General features: G+C 49.6%; 1 protein-coding gene across 2 annotated transcripts in view; it reads right to left on the minus strand.

Annotated features, from left to right (window-relative positions):
• Positions 1-16,013, minus strand: part of LOC142588987 (uncharacterized) — a 185,643-nt gene that overhangs the window by 142,042 nt on the left and 27,588 nt on the right. The gene's annotated exons all lie outside the window — the stretch shown is intronic.

The raw sequence follows: 16,013 nt of genomic DNA on the forward strand, positions 1-16,013 counted from the left end.
GCGTATTCCGCCGCGACTGCAACCCACTTGTTTCCTGATGTGGATTCCGGAAATGGGCCGAGAAAGTCCAAGCTGACACGATGGAAGGGGTCGGCAGGGATGTCGAGCGGCTGCAGGTAACCAGCGGGGAGCTGGGAAGGCTTCTTGCGTCGTTGGCAAAGTTCACAAGCGGCGACGTAACGTCGTACGGAACGGGCAAGGCCCGGCCAGAAAAAACGGCGACGCACACGGTCATAGGTTCGAAATACGCCGAGGTGTCCTGCCGTTGGTGCGTCGTGAAGCTCTTCTAGAACGGTGGAGCGGAGGTGTTTAGGTATTGCAAGCAGGAACTCGGAGCCGTCCGGATGAAGGTTACGACGGTACAGAGTACCGTCGCGGAGGACGAAGAGGTGTAGAGCAGCATCGGCCGGAGAGTGTTCAAAACGGTCGAGGAGTGCTCTGATGTAGGCGTCACGGTGTTGCTCGTCGGCGAAATGAAGCAGCTGGGATACAGAGAATACGCAAGAAGCACTGGAAATATTGGAGCAGTCAGAGTAGTCAACAGGGTAACGCGACAAACTGTCAGCTTCTTGGTGCAGGCGGCCAGACTTGTACACCACGGAATATGAAAATTCCTGTAGCCTCAAAGCCCATCGACCAAGCCGGCCTGTAGGATCCTTTAGCGATGAGAGCCAGCAGAGAGCATGTTGGTCAGTGACTACGGAAAAAGGGCGACCGTAAAGGTAAGGACGGAATTCGCAACCGCCCAGACAACAGCAAGTCATTCGCGTTCCGCAATGGAATAGTTGCCCTCCGATGGTGCTAGGAGGCGGCTCGCATAAGCAATAACGCGATTCTTGCCACGCTGACGCTGGGCTAAGACGGCACCTACGCCATGACCGCTCGCATCTGTACGTAATTCCGTAGGGGCATCAGGGTCGAAGTGGGCGAGAACGGGTGGTGAGGTTAGAAGAGTGAGGAGACGAGAGAAGGCGGCGGCTTCTGCAGTACCCCACGAGAATTGTACGCCTTTCTTCAAAAGATTAGGTAGGGGCCTAGTAATTGTAAAATCTTCAACAAAACGACGATAGCACGAGCACAGCCCTACAAATCTTCCAACATCTGCGGCTGACTTCGGAACCGCAAACTCTCGGACAGCGCGAGTTTTGTCGGGATCAGGCTGTACTCCGGAAGCGTCAACGAGATGGCCCAGAAGAGTAATTTGTCAGTGGCCAAAACGACATTTGGACGAGTTAAGTTGCAGCTTCGCCTTTCGAAATACATCAAGTATAGTTGTGAGATACTCAAGGTGAGTGTCGAACATTGGCGAGAAGACGATGACGTCGTCGATGTAGCAGAGGCATGTGGAGCATTTGAAACCTTGGAGCAAGGAGTCCATCATACGCTCAAAGGTGGCAGGAGCGTTGCATAATCCAAACGGCATTACTTTAAATTGGTATAGGCCATCAGGTGTGGTGAACGCGGTTTTCTCTCTGTCCATATCGTCAACAGCAACCTGCCAATATCCTGAACGCAGATCAATAGACGAGAAATAGCTGGAACCGTGCAGGCAGCCAAGGGCATCGTCTACACGCGGTAGCGGGTAGACGTCCTTCTTTGTAATGCTGTTCAGACGACGGTAGTCTACACAGAAGCGCCACGTGCCATCCTTATTAACCAACACCACAGGTGACGTTCAGGGACTCGATGAAGGCTCAATGATGTTTTTATCGAGCATTTTGTTCACTTCATCTTGAATTACTCGGCGTTCCGATGCAGAAACTCGATACGGTCGTCGGTGAATAGGAGTAGCATCGCCAGTAAGAATCCGATGCTTGACCGCGAGCGTCTGGCCTAAAGGGCGATCGTCGAAGTCGAAAATACCGCGGTAGGACGATAATACTTCGCAAAGGTCTTCAGCCTGCGTAGAGGACAGGACCGTCGCAACCAATTTCTTTATGTTAGGATCGACGCCCGAGGCTGGCGCGATGGGCATGCTAAGCTGGCGAGAACCATCGGTCGATAACACTGCCACGTATTGGTCGACGAAACAATCAATGGTGGCAAGGCAAATACCTTGCGGTAGAATTTGCTTTGGCAATCCAATGTTACAAACGGCCATGCGAGTGTGGTTCGCAGTAATAGTAAGTATACTGTGAGGCACGGTGACGTCATGCTGTATTGGGATGTCGGGCAGAGGAGTGACGAGGTACTCGCCATCAGGAACAGGTGGGAAAGACAACAGTTCGATGTAGGCTAGGGACTTTGGTGGCAGGCGAAGAAAGCCGGTGGAGCGTAAGCGGCAGTGGGGTGCGTCAGAAGGTTCTGCGAGCATCGCCAACTCAAGGCGAAGGGTACTGGAAGAACAGAAAATAAGAGCACAATGGGCGGAGAGAAAATCGAGGCCGAGAATGAGGTCGTGGGGACAATGAGCAATTACGGTGAAGAGGACAGGAGTGTGGCGGCCGGCGATGCTGACACGTGTCGTACACATGCCGATGATAGGCACTGTACCGCCATCCGCAACGCGGACGACGCGTGCCGAGGCTGGGGTGAGGAGCTTGTTCAGTCGTCGTCGGAAGGCAGCACTCATAAAGAAAGATGTGCTCCTGTATGGATGAGTGCCGCGACAGGATAGCCGTCAACGTCAACGTCAAGAAGGTTTCGGTTAGTAGGTAACGTGAGCAGAGGATTTGAGGGCAGGGTCCACAACGCAGCTTCAGCTCCAGAAGCTGCAGTGCCTAGTTTTCCGGCTGGATCCGGGAGGTGATAGGCTGCGAAGAGAAGCGCGGGGTTGGGGCGAACGAGACTAATGGCGTTGAGGTAAGGGCGAGCGGCTGTAGCGAAGGTTCGGAGCAGGGGCATCAGCGGTAGTGGGTTCATGGAGGGTGGCATAGGGTACAGAACGTCCAAAGGTGCGGGAATAAGTGGCGGCGTAAGTCCGAGGAGGTGGTGGCCATCGGTTGCGGCAGTGACGGGCGACGTGGCCGATACGACAGCAGTGGAAGCAGATCGGCCTGTCATCAGGGGTACGCCATTCGGACGCGTTGCGGCGAGATGTGGCAGAAAAGGACTGCCGGGGACGAGGAGGGCCGCTAGATAACTGGCGAACGCTGGGTCGAGACGTGTAACACACGGTGTTCAGACCCATGTTTTCAAACTTCTGTCTGACGACGGCCTGAATCATCGCAATAGTTGTTGCTGGCGGATAGGGAGGCGTCGTGGAGAAGGCTGGCGAACAGGCAGCCTCGAGTTCGCGGTGAGCAATACGAGTGACGTCGTCACAGGTGGTCTTCTCTCGCGGTCGACCCTCACATGTCAACGTAGCAGCAGTGTTGGGTACAGTGGTGTAGCAACGAGGGGGGCCGGGGGGCCGTGGGCCCCGGGTGCAAGGGGCCAGAGGTAGGGGGGGTGTCATATACGTCTGGAGACACCCCTCTTTCCGCCGGCTACACTGCGGGGGGGGGAGTGACAGAAGACCTATGGGCCCCGGGTGCCAGACGACCTAGCTACGCCACTGGTTGGGTAGCCGTGCAATGTGGTGTGAGATCCGGCGGCTCTTAGCCTGTTCAAGGCGACGATAGTCGAGACGTTGCCGAAAACAAGCAAATTGAAAGCGTCGTCGGCGATGCCTTTTAGCACATGTGCCACTTTATATGCTTCGGACATATTATCGTCAGTTTTACAGCATAGAGCCAAGACGTCGAGGATGTAGGAAACGTATGGCTCTGTAGATGACTGAACACGAGACGCAAGAGTCTTTCTCGCGGCAGCCTTGCGCCCAATGGGGTCGCCGAACAGTTCCCGTAGCTTTTCTTCGAAACTGTCCCAACTGGTTATTTCGTCATCATGAGTTTGGTGCCACACGCGTGTGGTGCCGCCGAGATAAAAGATGACATTAATAATATTTGGGGTTTCACGTGCCAAAACCACTTTCTGATTATGAGGCTCGCCGTAGTGGAGGACTCCGGAAATTTTGACCACCTGGGGTTCTTTAACGTGCCCCTAAATCTAAGCACACGGGTGTTTTCGCATTTCGCCCCCATCGAAATGCGGCCGCCGTGGCCGGGATTCGATCCCGCGACATCGTGCTCAGCAGCCCAACACCATAGCCACTGAGCAACCACGGCGGGTAAAAGATGACATTGGCGAGCATAATCGTTGTGTCCCATCTGTTATTAGCGCTGGCATGTTCATATAGCTTGATCCAGTCGTCGACATCCTGTGCCTCCAGGCCAGAGAACACACCTGGGTCACGATGTGGGGCAACCGTGACGATTGGAGCAGTCGGACAAGCCGAAGGCGTTGCAGAGGCTGGCTCGTCACCGGGAGGCATGGTGACAAGCTCGGTGTGCCGACCACTTCGGAGTTCCGTGGTGAGGATGGGGATCGCTGACCTCCACCAGAAATGCTACGTGTGGAAAGACACAGACGAAAGATGCTATTTACACGCTATTTACACTGGAGCCAGGCAGCCAGGCTGACACTCGCTCGTGCCAAGGGCACCGACCAACTTCGTCGTTCTCGTGGCGGCTCGTCTCCTGAGCATCGCTCGATGATATCGTAATAATATCAAACCAAATAAAAAGGAGTGCTCCCCAGGAATATAAATTTTAGAGAGATATGTCACAGCGAACACGTAATACATTTTTGAAAAACAACCTTTATTGAGAAGCGTAGAAAATATTACCGGCGTTCCAATCGCAATGTATAAAAAAGAAGAAAATATTTTGAAATCTATAGAATGTTTCGATTTGTATTGCCCAGCGCACATGAAAGTTCGAAATTTGTAGCTGATTACAGACGTGAGCTGCAATTTTTTTCATTTGAGTGGTCATTGCCTTTTTTGTACGTGCGGCCATATAACGGGAAAAAAACACACTTTTTGAACCGTGGTAGGATATTCCCACAATATGCTTTTCTGACACAGTAAATAATACCCATATTATTTTCACACTGTGCATGCAATCTGAAGACACCATTCTTCGCTAAAGAATCGGCGACATTATTGCTTACATCTCCATGGCTTTATAGGCAGCGTAAAAAATCAGTAGATAACAAGCATGAAACGAAACCCGTAGTCGGGCACTTCAAGACAGTTTGGGCTAATTTCACGGGTCTCACTCTTCTAAATAAAATCGCATAGTCTGGCATCTTATCAGCCTTACTGCTACTTGCAGCATCCCAATATTACTCTGAACATGCCGCGGAATTTTGAAAGCAATGTTGTTCAGGCAAAGGCTCAGCTGCCAAAAGGTACCACTGGTTTTAGACCACTGTGCACCTTTGAAATAGCGTTGCCCTTATATGATAGACAGGCGCAAGTTTCATCAAAGTGGGGCTCACGGTCAGATGCTAATTATCCTAAGCATAGACTGATATCTGGTGCTAAAGTTCCTATTACTGAGAAAGTTAAAGGAAAGAAAATAGAACAGTTTCTAAGTAAGGGCAAAGCGTTGAAAGTGATGCAAAGCTAAGGATCGCGCTGAACCTCCTCGGATGGTCCCCTAACAATACGCAAGGAAGCTTCTGCTGCTCAGCATAAACAGCCCTCTGGTCGCTACAAGGTGCCTCACAACGCTGGCATAATTTAGTCACTCTGATCATTATCAGCCTATTTTTATGTCCACTGCAGGACGAAGAAGGCCTCTCCCTGCGATCTCCAATTACCTCTGTCTTGCGCTAGCTGATTCCAACTTACGGCTGCAAATTTTCTAATTTAATCACCCCACTTAGTTTTACGCCGTCTTCGACTGCACTTCCCTTCTCTTGGGAACCATTCTGTATCTCGAGTGGTCCACCAGTTATCCACCCTACGCATTGCATGGCCTGCCCAGCTCCATTTTTTTTCTCTCTTAATGTCAACTAGAATATCGGCTATGCCAGTTTGCTCTCTGATTCCACACCGCTGTCTTCCTATCTCTTAATGTTATGCGTAAGATTTTTTTTGTTCCATCGCTCTTTGTGCGTTCCTTAAGTTGTCTCAAACTTTTTTCATTCTACAAGTTTCTGCCCCATATGTTAGCACCCTAGAATGCAATGATTGTACACTTTTCTCTTCAACGACCGTGGTAAGGTCCTAGTCAGGATCTGGCAATACCTGCCATATGCACTCTAACTCATTTTTATTCTTCTGTAAATTTCGTTCTCATGATCAGGTTTCTCTGTGAGTATTCTACCTAGATAAACGTACTCCTGTGCAGACTCTAGAGGCTGACGGGCGATCCCGAATTCTCACTAACTTGGCAGGCAGCTGAACATTATCTTTGTGTTCTGCGTAATAATCTTCAAGTACTGTATATGGCTGTATGTGGCTGTATATGGAGTTGTTGCACATGACTCCAAGTAGGAGCTCTAGAGCTATCTAAACACCTACACTCACATTAGGGGAATGCAGCCGGCGGCGCTCTGGGCGTCACTCCTCAGTGGTGCACTAGATGACACGAAAGGAGAAAACCAGACGGCGCTTGTAGCTTGAACTTTACCATCGTCTGTTTCGCTCAAGGCACTGGATTCACACCGCTACACAGTAAGAGCCTTCTCTTTGTGCGTTCGACGCTTATGTCAGGCAGCGGAAGGTTGTGTAGAAGACTGAGCGGCTGCGTGCACTTGGCTTCGCAGTTTTTTTCATCCAAGTGCACTGCTCCTCTGTGGAGCACCTGGGGGCATTCTAACTCCTAACGCACGAGGCGTCTGGTCGATATGTCTACCGAGTCTAATGGTAAGTATCCCACCGTCTCATACTGGTGATTAGTTTCGAAACGCAAATGCTTTTTCTAGTGCCAAAAGGCTCGGTAATGAATATTCCGCGCGCCTAAGTCATTTGCTAGAATGAACATGCGTCGTAACTTATGCAAGTGAATTAAGAACACACGTAGGCCACGAAGCACTCAGTCAAACTCCAGGGTCTACCGAAGCTGCTTAGGTATTCATGAGAGTTGGGCAGCGGAAAGGATGCAATATTTGCCATCCGACTATACATTTTGGCGGGATTTCTATTAATTGAGAAAGTGCAGGGTTTTGACGTGAGTGGGTACCTGCTCAATCGACAATGGTGGAACGGACGCCACAGTTTGGGATAAGCGGCTAAGAAACTTCATGAAGATAAGCTCAACAAAGTGTCGACGCTAAAGAAAACAAGGTCAACGCACATGATGGTTAAAATTATCCGATCTTAATTTTATCTATCTAGCCTAGGTCTTTCTTTCTTTGTTTCATATCTATTATTAACTCATTTGGTTTCTTAGTGGTATCGCATGTCACGCGCACTTACGTTGATCTTGTCATTTCTATAACGTCGACATTTCGTCTACCCTCTCGTTCTTTTTTCCGCGTTTGCCGCTTTAAAAGTGCTACTCTCCTAGATTTTCTTTTTTCGTTTTGACGTCACCGCGAGGCACAGGACCCGCCAAACCAACCACCCTCCTCCTCTCTATCCCTGATCCATTCCACTCCATCGCCTGTATGGCTGACTCAGGCTTCCACCTTAGCGTCGCCACAGTACCTGGCGGATTTCATCAGCGCCACGCCGAAAGATCACATCATCGAGACTCTGGGCTGATGGTCTCTTCAGCTGCCTCATTATGCTAAATAAAGTTTGTTTCTCTTGTAGCTAGATTATTGACGGCTTCTTCAAAACCGACGCCAAAGGGACGGGTGGCGCACTGGCGTGGCTGGCAGCTTCCGCTCCTCCTGCATCTCCGACGAAGTTGTCATCCATCCCGATGATGACGATGATATTATTAATGCGAAAGCGTAATATGTTGCACAAGGCGAAAAATCCGGCGTAATCAAGCGATGGTACCCAAAATGGCCTACGGTGCAAAGAGTAAAACACGTCAAAAAGTCTCGGATTGATGTCAAATTTCTCAGGGAGGTTCCTGAAAACAGAGTAATTTAATGGCTTTGAAAAGAAAACTTGTTACATTTGGGCCTGGGTGGAGCACGCTTCTCCGACGACACGGCGGTTCCACGGTTCCGGCGTACTGAAGATGTGCCTAGTGCGTGCGTTATTGCACATGTCACGTCGCAGCCATCTGGCTGGCTAAAGGTGTGGGCTGGGACGTGTGTCCTTGGTCACGTGACGGCTCAGCCATTGGGGAGGAGGTGACACAGTCATGAGTGTCGACACGTTGTAACAAGCGAGGTTAAGGTTTCCTAAGGTGAAGAAAAGTGAATTAAGGTGAAATAACTTAATTAAGGTGAAATAAAGTGGACTAAGGTGCAGTAAAGTCGATTAAGGTGCAGTAAAGTCGATTAAGGTAGATTAAGGCTGGTACAAATTAGAGTGAACTGAATTAAGGGTGATTAAAGCGAATTAAGCGCGGTAGAAATTGGAGCAGTTGGTACAAATTAGAGCACAGTTTTGAAGGACACGTGACAATGTATGACGTCATGTATCACGGACGTAACCTATTAACTGGAGAAGTCACAATGCTTGCGCATTTAAATCGCGTAAGGATACTGTTCGCATCACCTTTGAAACAGGGTGGGGACAAATAGTCACGTAGAACGCTTGATCTAATCAGGTTTTAATACATCTATCGGCGTCTAGCATTTTGCCATCTTGATCTCGATCTTTACTTTCACCAGTAAAACCACTATCTCTACATTTCACCGTTACCTACAATTGCAACGATTATGGTTTTATCAATGGCGCTCCTCCTTTTTTTCACCAATATTCTAAGCGTATCTTACTTATATCTACACTGCGGACTAGTAAATACTTCCATCCTCTTTGAATTCCAGCGCTTCTGGAAAGTGGACGTTCCGTACCGATCTTGCTGGGTGAATACGTTTGCATTCCATTGCGATGTGCTGAGTCGTTGGAATTTCGCTGCCGCGAACACATGCCTCATCCTTTGGCGCATGTATGTAAGCTCAGGTTTCCAATAGCAAGGCGAATTTCTTTTTTATCCTACAGATTTCTCGCCGCATTTGATTCTTGCCATTTTTGTAAGTCTCCAAGGTCGTTTCTGTTTCTTTACTTTGCATCCAATTTACAATCTGTTTCTATCACTTTCTTTTCGATGACTCCGGTTGCCTACTTAAACTATCTATTACCCTCTACTTGATTGTGAACTTCCTCGAGGAGTTCTTTCCTTCGGTGACCATGCTCTTGAAGTATTTATATTTATGCACCTTCGTCGGCATTTTAAAAGGTTTTTCAAGTTTTTTCAAGTGTTTTTCAAATGCTTGAGTTAATATACACCAGTGCCAATAGTATGCGTTCGGTTCGATCCGACAATCATGGCTCAAGTTACATGGGACACCCCGTATATATATTGTTACGGGGAGAAAAGACGCTTGACAATATACTTACAAGATATATACAACGGGTTGAAGACACGCATGCAAGATGGAGCCCGTGCGTGTGACTCTCGGCGATCATCGTCATCGCCAATCCTCTCATCATCGTTCGCTACAGCAGCGCCTCGTGGCAGGACCCCCGGCTGCGAAGGTGCTGTCCCGGCACTTAGTAGGTTTGAGTGATATCTCTTCAGTCGAGCGACGTCAACGGTATTAGAGGAGGATCGCGATGTGGAGGTATCCAGAGGTTGTAACTCGTAAGTCAGGTCTGTCACTTGACGCAAGACACGGTATGAGCCTGAGTAAGGTGAAATCAGCTTCTCACAAAGACCAACTCGCCGTGCTGGTATCCCAAGAAGCACGATGTCACCAGGGTTAAAGTGGGCAGCGTGGTGGCGAGCATTATGTATGCGTTGTTGCTTTTCTTGGGAAGTGGTGAGATGCACGCGTGCAATCTCACGTGCCTCAGTCACTCTAGATATGGCGTCTCGGGCATATTCTGACGTTGTATCGAGAACGGCTGGGAGAATCGTATCAAAAGTTCGTCTAGGGTCTCATTCATACAAGAGAAAAAATGGAAAGAAGCAAACAGAATCATTATGAGACGTACTGTAGCGAATGTGACGAACGGCAGAGCAGCATACCAGTTACGGTGGTCGGTGGAGACGGACAGAGCGAGCATTTCTGTGATAGCTTTATTGAGCCAGTCTGTGAGGCCGTTGGTCTGAGGGTGATATGCCATTGTAAACTCGTGCTTTGTAGCGCAGGTGTGCAAGATGTCCTGGACCACCTGTGAGAGAAAGTAGCGGCCCCAGTCGGTAAGGAGTTGCCGGGGAGCGCCATGGTGAAGTACCATTGCGTCGAGAAGGAAGTCAGTGACGTCAGTTGGACTGCTGGTAGGGAGAGCCCCTGTGATCGCGTACCGGGTGGCGCAGTCCGTAGCAACTGCTATCCACTTGTTCCCACTAAGCGATAGAGCAAAAGGGCCCAGGAGATCAAGACCAACCCGAAAGAATGGCGCAGGTGGTATTTCAATGGGCTGAAGACGGCCAGCTGGTAGTGACGCAGTGTTTTTTGCGGTGCTGACAAGATTTACAGGGGGTGACGTAACGGCAAACAGAACGGTAAATACTGGGCCAATAAATACGCCGAACACGGTCTTGTGTACCTTAGACTGCCAGATGACCAGTTGGGACATTATGCAACTGAGTGAGTACAATCTCACGCATATGCTTGGGAACGACCAGTTCAGGGACAGGGACATGTTCAGGGACATCAGGGTGCATGTTATAACAGTACAATATGCCATCTGGTAGCACAAACACACGCGAAGAGGGCGAACTTGTCAGGTCCGTTAGGCTGAGAATGACGTCTTTCAAGTAAGGGTCGCGTCGTTGCTCATCGGCGATGTCACCAAAGGCGGTAAGCACGAGGACGCAAGTCCACCAGGCTGGTCTGGTGGATCTATTGCATGACGTGACAAGCAATCAGCGTCCTCATGAAGTCGGCCTGTCTTATACACCACTGTGTAAGACTACTCCTGGAGCCGTAGAGCCCACCGAGCGAGACGTCCCGCTGGATCTTTTAAAGACGAAAGCCAGCATAGGCCGTGGTGATCGGTGATAACCGCGAAAGGCTGTTCGTAGAGGCAGGGGCGAAATTTTCCCACTGCCCAAACGAGGGTAACGCATTCAGGTTCGGTGATCGAGTAATCGAGTGATCGGTGATCGAGGCTGGTGACAGAAGATGGCTGGCGTAGGCAATGACACGGTCGCAACCGTGCTATCGTTGTGTCAAAGCAGCGCCGATGCCATGACCGCTGGCGTCTGTGGGAACCTTCGTTCGGGCGAACACATCAAAGTGGCCGAGAATGGGTGGCAACACTAGTGGCGTCGTCAGCTCGGCGAATGTACTAGCTTGGTGGGGACCCCAGACAAAGTCGCGTCTTTCTTAAGCAGTACTGTTTGAGCGTATGCGATGTAAGCAAAGTTTCTCACGAATCTGCAGAAGTAGGAGAAGAGGCCTGGAAAGCTTTGAACGTCATTTGAGCAGGTTCACGCAGAGAAACCCTTGGCCACGTGAACTTTCTCCGGATCGGGACGAACCGCGGAAGAGTCGGCGAGGTGTCCGCGCACAGTATGTTGCGGGTGGCCGAAGTGACACTTCGTCGAATTGAGCTGAAGTCCCGCGTTGCGGAACGCTGAAAGAACTTTCGAGGGACGCTCGAGGTATCTGTCAAAAGTCGGCGAGAAGACAATGACACCATCGAGGTAGCATAAGCAGATTGACCACTTTGAAGCCTGAATGAGGGCGTCCATCATTCGTTCGAATGTGGCGGTAGCATTGCATAGTCAGAATGACACCACATTAGACTGGTAGAGCCCATCGGATGTAATAAAGGCCGTGTTTTCACGATCCATACGGTCAACTGCAATCTGCCAATAGCCGAAACGAAGGTCTATCGAAGAAAATGCTCGGAACCACTGATACAGTCAAGGGCGTCATCTATTCGAGGCAAGCGGTACACGTTGTTTTTGGTTACTTGGTTAAGATACCAGTAGTCGATACAAAAGCGCCAGATGCTGTCCTTCGTTTCTAACGAGCACGACGGGAGATGCTCATGGGCTCGAAGAAGGTTAGATGATATCAGGGGTAAGCATTTTGTCAACTTCCTTTTATATAACTTGGCGCTCAGCGGAGAACATACGATAGGAACGTCGGTGTATGGGCTTGGCATCGCCAGTGCGAATCCGATGCTTGACAACTGTTGTTTGGCTCAGTGGCCAGCCATTGAGATAATAAAAAATATCCTGGTGCAACATGAGCAGGCCAGGGGGCGCTTGGACGTGTTGGGCCGGAAGGTCAGTGGCCATCAATTTGGTTATGTTATCGAACATCTTGGGGTTTGAATGAATAGCAGGAGGAGGCGGTGCAGTAGGAGCAGTTAAGATGGAAACATGATATTCCGAGGCTGTTGCTAGGGTTTCAAGAGAGATAGATACCTTAGGGTAGCACTTTGCGAGCATAGTCCAAAATTGCATGCGGCACTGTCTCTTATACTTATGATGGAGTACGTGTATAAGACATTCTGCGAACAGAGGAAGGTAGCGTTGGGCGTCACAATGTAATTACCGTCGCCTAAAGGAGGAGCATGAGAGATCTTGATGTAGGTCACGGCTAGATGTGGTAGACGAATGTAATCGGCGGAGCACAGCCGGCTCGGCGCCGGATCAGAAGGTTCAATGGCATGCGGTAAGGCGAGCTGGATAACCGCTGCAGAGCAGTCGATAAGATCCGAATGTGCCGAGAGAAAGTCAATTCTAAGATGACTGCATGTGGGCACTGATCCAAGACGTAAAGCAAAAGTGAAGTGTGGCGTCCGGCAACAGTGACATGGGCGGTACACAACCGAGAAACAGTCGGAGTGGCACGATCGGGTACGCGCACTACAGCGATCGGAGCAGGGGTAAGAACTTTCTTCAGACGAGTACGGAGGTTTGAGTTCATGACCGATGTGTGGGAGCCGGTGTCAATGAGGACGATGACGGGTGCAGCGTGCATGTCTACGTTGATGAGGTTGTGGTGTCCAGGTAGTGTGAGCAGAGGAACTTCGTGTCGGATCGTCCAGCAAGCTCACCTTGCGGAGCTGCGCCCGTCAGTTTTCCGGTGAGTGGCAGGAGTATGAGGGAGAAGGAGAGCAACGACACAGAGGTGAGCTGGGCAATTGCCGGAATGTCGAATTTGAGCGGTTTGATAGTGCTGGTGGTGATGATGGCGGAGCACTGTCGTCGTCATTGTGTACCGGTATTCGGAAACTACCAGCTGAACATCGGATGTTTCGATAGTTAGGCCAAGGCTGCGAGTTCCAAGCACTGCGACAATGGCGGGAAATGTGTCCAACGCGTCCACAACAGAAGCAGATGGGCCTGTTATCGGAAGCACGCCATTCTGCGGAACTTCTGATAACTAGAGCTAATGTATGGGCTTCTGTATAACTCAGGTGCATCAGGTGGATGGTAGTCACGTGCGTTGACTGGGCAAAGCGTCTGCAATCCTGCGTTCGCTAGTTCTAGATACACAACGGTTTGGATAAGGGAAATTGTTGCATGGAAATCGTCGGGGTTACGCACCTGAAGGTGAAATGGGGGGGGGGGGGGGCTGCTTCAATCTCGCGCCGGATGATGCGCACAGTATTGTCGGATGCCGCAGGAACGGAGGAACGGGTCAGAGATGGAGGTCCTCGCAGGCAGACGTCGCAGCCATGCTCTTAAGACGTGTGAAGTTCGGCGTAATGCGGCGACTTTTTGCTTCTTCATAGCGTCGCCATTCATTGATGACGTCTTGCACTGTGGATGAGTTCCTAATAACCAGGAATGTAAACGCATCATCCGCGATACCTTTGAGGATATGCGCAACCTTTTCCGTTTCCAGCATCGTTTTATGCCGTTTCCGGCATAAAACGGCAAAGCGGGAGCACGTCCTGGCTGTACTTCACATAAGACTCGGTGCAAGTCTGAGCTCGGCACGGAAGTTATTTCTTCGCAGCACGACGCCATCCGATTGGCTTCCTGAACAGGTCGAGGAGCTTTTGCTTACATACCTTCCAGCTCGTGAGTTCGTGTTTGTGGTTCAGAAGGCACACTTGTGCCGTGCCCGCTAGGTAAAATATGATGTTCGTTAGTATCAGAGTCGGGCCCCAATTGTTGCTAGTGCTCACCCGTTCGTACAGTTGAAGCCCGTCTTCGACGCCGGTGTTGTCAGACCCAGAACAGGTACTTAGGTCGTGCGGTTAGGACGACGGGGCGGTTTGTGGCGAATGGTTTGAGGCATAGTTGGCGAGCTGCCCGGAGCATCCTCGTCCCCACCTTGCGCTCGCATTGTAGATGACACCAAGGAGCGTCCGCTGCGTAAATCCGTCTTGAAACGCTGCTCGCAAGGGTGGGTCTCCATCGCCTGACGCGAGTCGGTGGACAAAACACCGAGATAGGCGGTGTCGCCAGCTCCTAAGGAGCAGTGAGATTCTTGCGATCAATAAAAAAAAATTGTCCGTATCACAGGCCAGAAAAAGCGCTTTTTAAGCCAATATTATCTCTTAGACACGGAGCACAAATCTCTTTTCTACGAGTTATGCGCAAATATTGCAATGGTACGTTAGGTGTCTTCTCCATAAGCTTGAAGGCACCTTCACAAATATAGTCCGAGAATGCTGTGTGTTCAGGAAACGCTCTGCGAATCAGCGCACTTATGCCACTTTTCGCAAAGACCGCGAGGAAGCTACCACCTCGTCGACTGGTTTGGCTTTATTTGCCCACAAAGATGTTGCTTGCCGGCATTTAAAACTGGAAATAACACTTGGGGCAGTTGATGTTGAGCGTTCTTCTTCAATAAGCTTGTTAGCATCAGCTCAGCTTTATATGTATTTCTCTTAGTTATTAGCTTCATGGAACCAGTTTCGAGAGATTCATAGATGAATTTCCTGAACCATATGTTGTCGCAGGAGATGTGAACGCGTACGGCACTCTGTGGGGAAATTCTCCCTGCAATTCAAGATGGTGTTTATTTAAAGACTTCCCTCGTTTTCATCTTCTACATGCTTGCTTAATATCAAAGAACGAACGTACTATATCCTGGTGCATAAAACATAGTCATCCATATATTTAAACATATCAACTACGCCCATGCCATACCTTGAATCCAGGAATTCGGTGGAATCGAAGCTTTCGTGAGCCACAAGGACGAAACTGCGAGCCAGAAGACAAAGCGTGGCAGGTTTTTCCCACGAAGCCGTCTCGCAACTCTACTGGGCCCACTATGGCAAACCTTGTAATGCAGTGGGGTGTCCTATGTTGTATTAAGACGTATTGAAACAGGAGCAATACAGTGCCTAACCTTGCCGGAACGTTCCCCTGTTTCACCACATACCACCGCGTCCATACCGTGGGCTAAACCTTCGGACGCTTCCACAGAACGCTTTATTGAACAGGGCATAATAACTGCAGTTGGTAGTAATTTGTCCTGCTGACACCGTTTGATTACGGCAGAGCATATCTTACTTTGAAGAAATGACGGCTGCATGGTATTCCTTTTCAGGCGGAATAATATTTTGGCCAATATCAGTTCGAAGAGCGTGAGCTCTCGCGTTAGTGAATCAAGTGTTGATTGACGATGACGAGGCAAGCTGGTGAGTGTGTGATTCCAACATACCCAACATACTGGCAACAAAACGGTCGCTTAGAGAACACCACACGTAGGGTGACATCACCGACCTTCACGCGCATGCGCCAGGTTTTCCTCGGTTATGCGCCGCCGTCTTGCTAATAGTGTTCTGATCGCATCTGCGCCAGCTACACGTTTTCATTTACGGTTGTCACTGGATTTCTTTGAAAGATTTCCTAAAACATGGCTCTGTCAGGCAAGAAAATTTTGCATTAGGAACTTCTATGTGCTGTATTGTTCATAAAATGCCGCAACAAGATTTACGTGGAGGTACGTTTTGATTCTACAAAAAATTTAAATGCTTGGTGCGCACCGCTTTTGTTCTGACGCGAATTTCGCAGGAAGATCGTATTCTTTGAACATGCGTTGTTCGGCCAAGCAGTAAATATCTTTGTCTTTGCGGCACGTTTAGAAAAACAAAATAATACAGCGTCGTGAGAGCACCTCCACATGTGGAGTTTCGCTGCCTCTGATTACGAGCCGGAAGAAAGAACGATTTCAATTGTTTT

This window comes from Dermacentor variabilis, chromosome 7 (assembly GCF_050947875.1).
Source record: "Dermacentor variabilis isolate Ectoservices chromosome 7, ASM5094787v1, whole genome shotgun sequence".
Classification (NCBI taxonomy): domain Eukaryota; kingdom Metazoa; phylum Arthropoda; class Arachnida; order Ixodida; family Ixodidae; genus Dermacentor; species Dermacentor variabilis.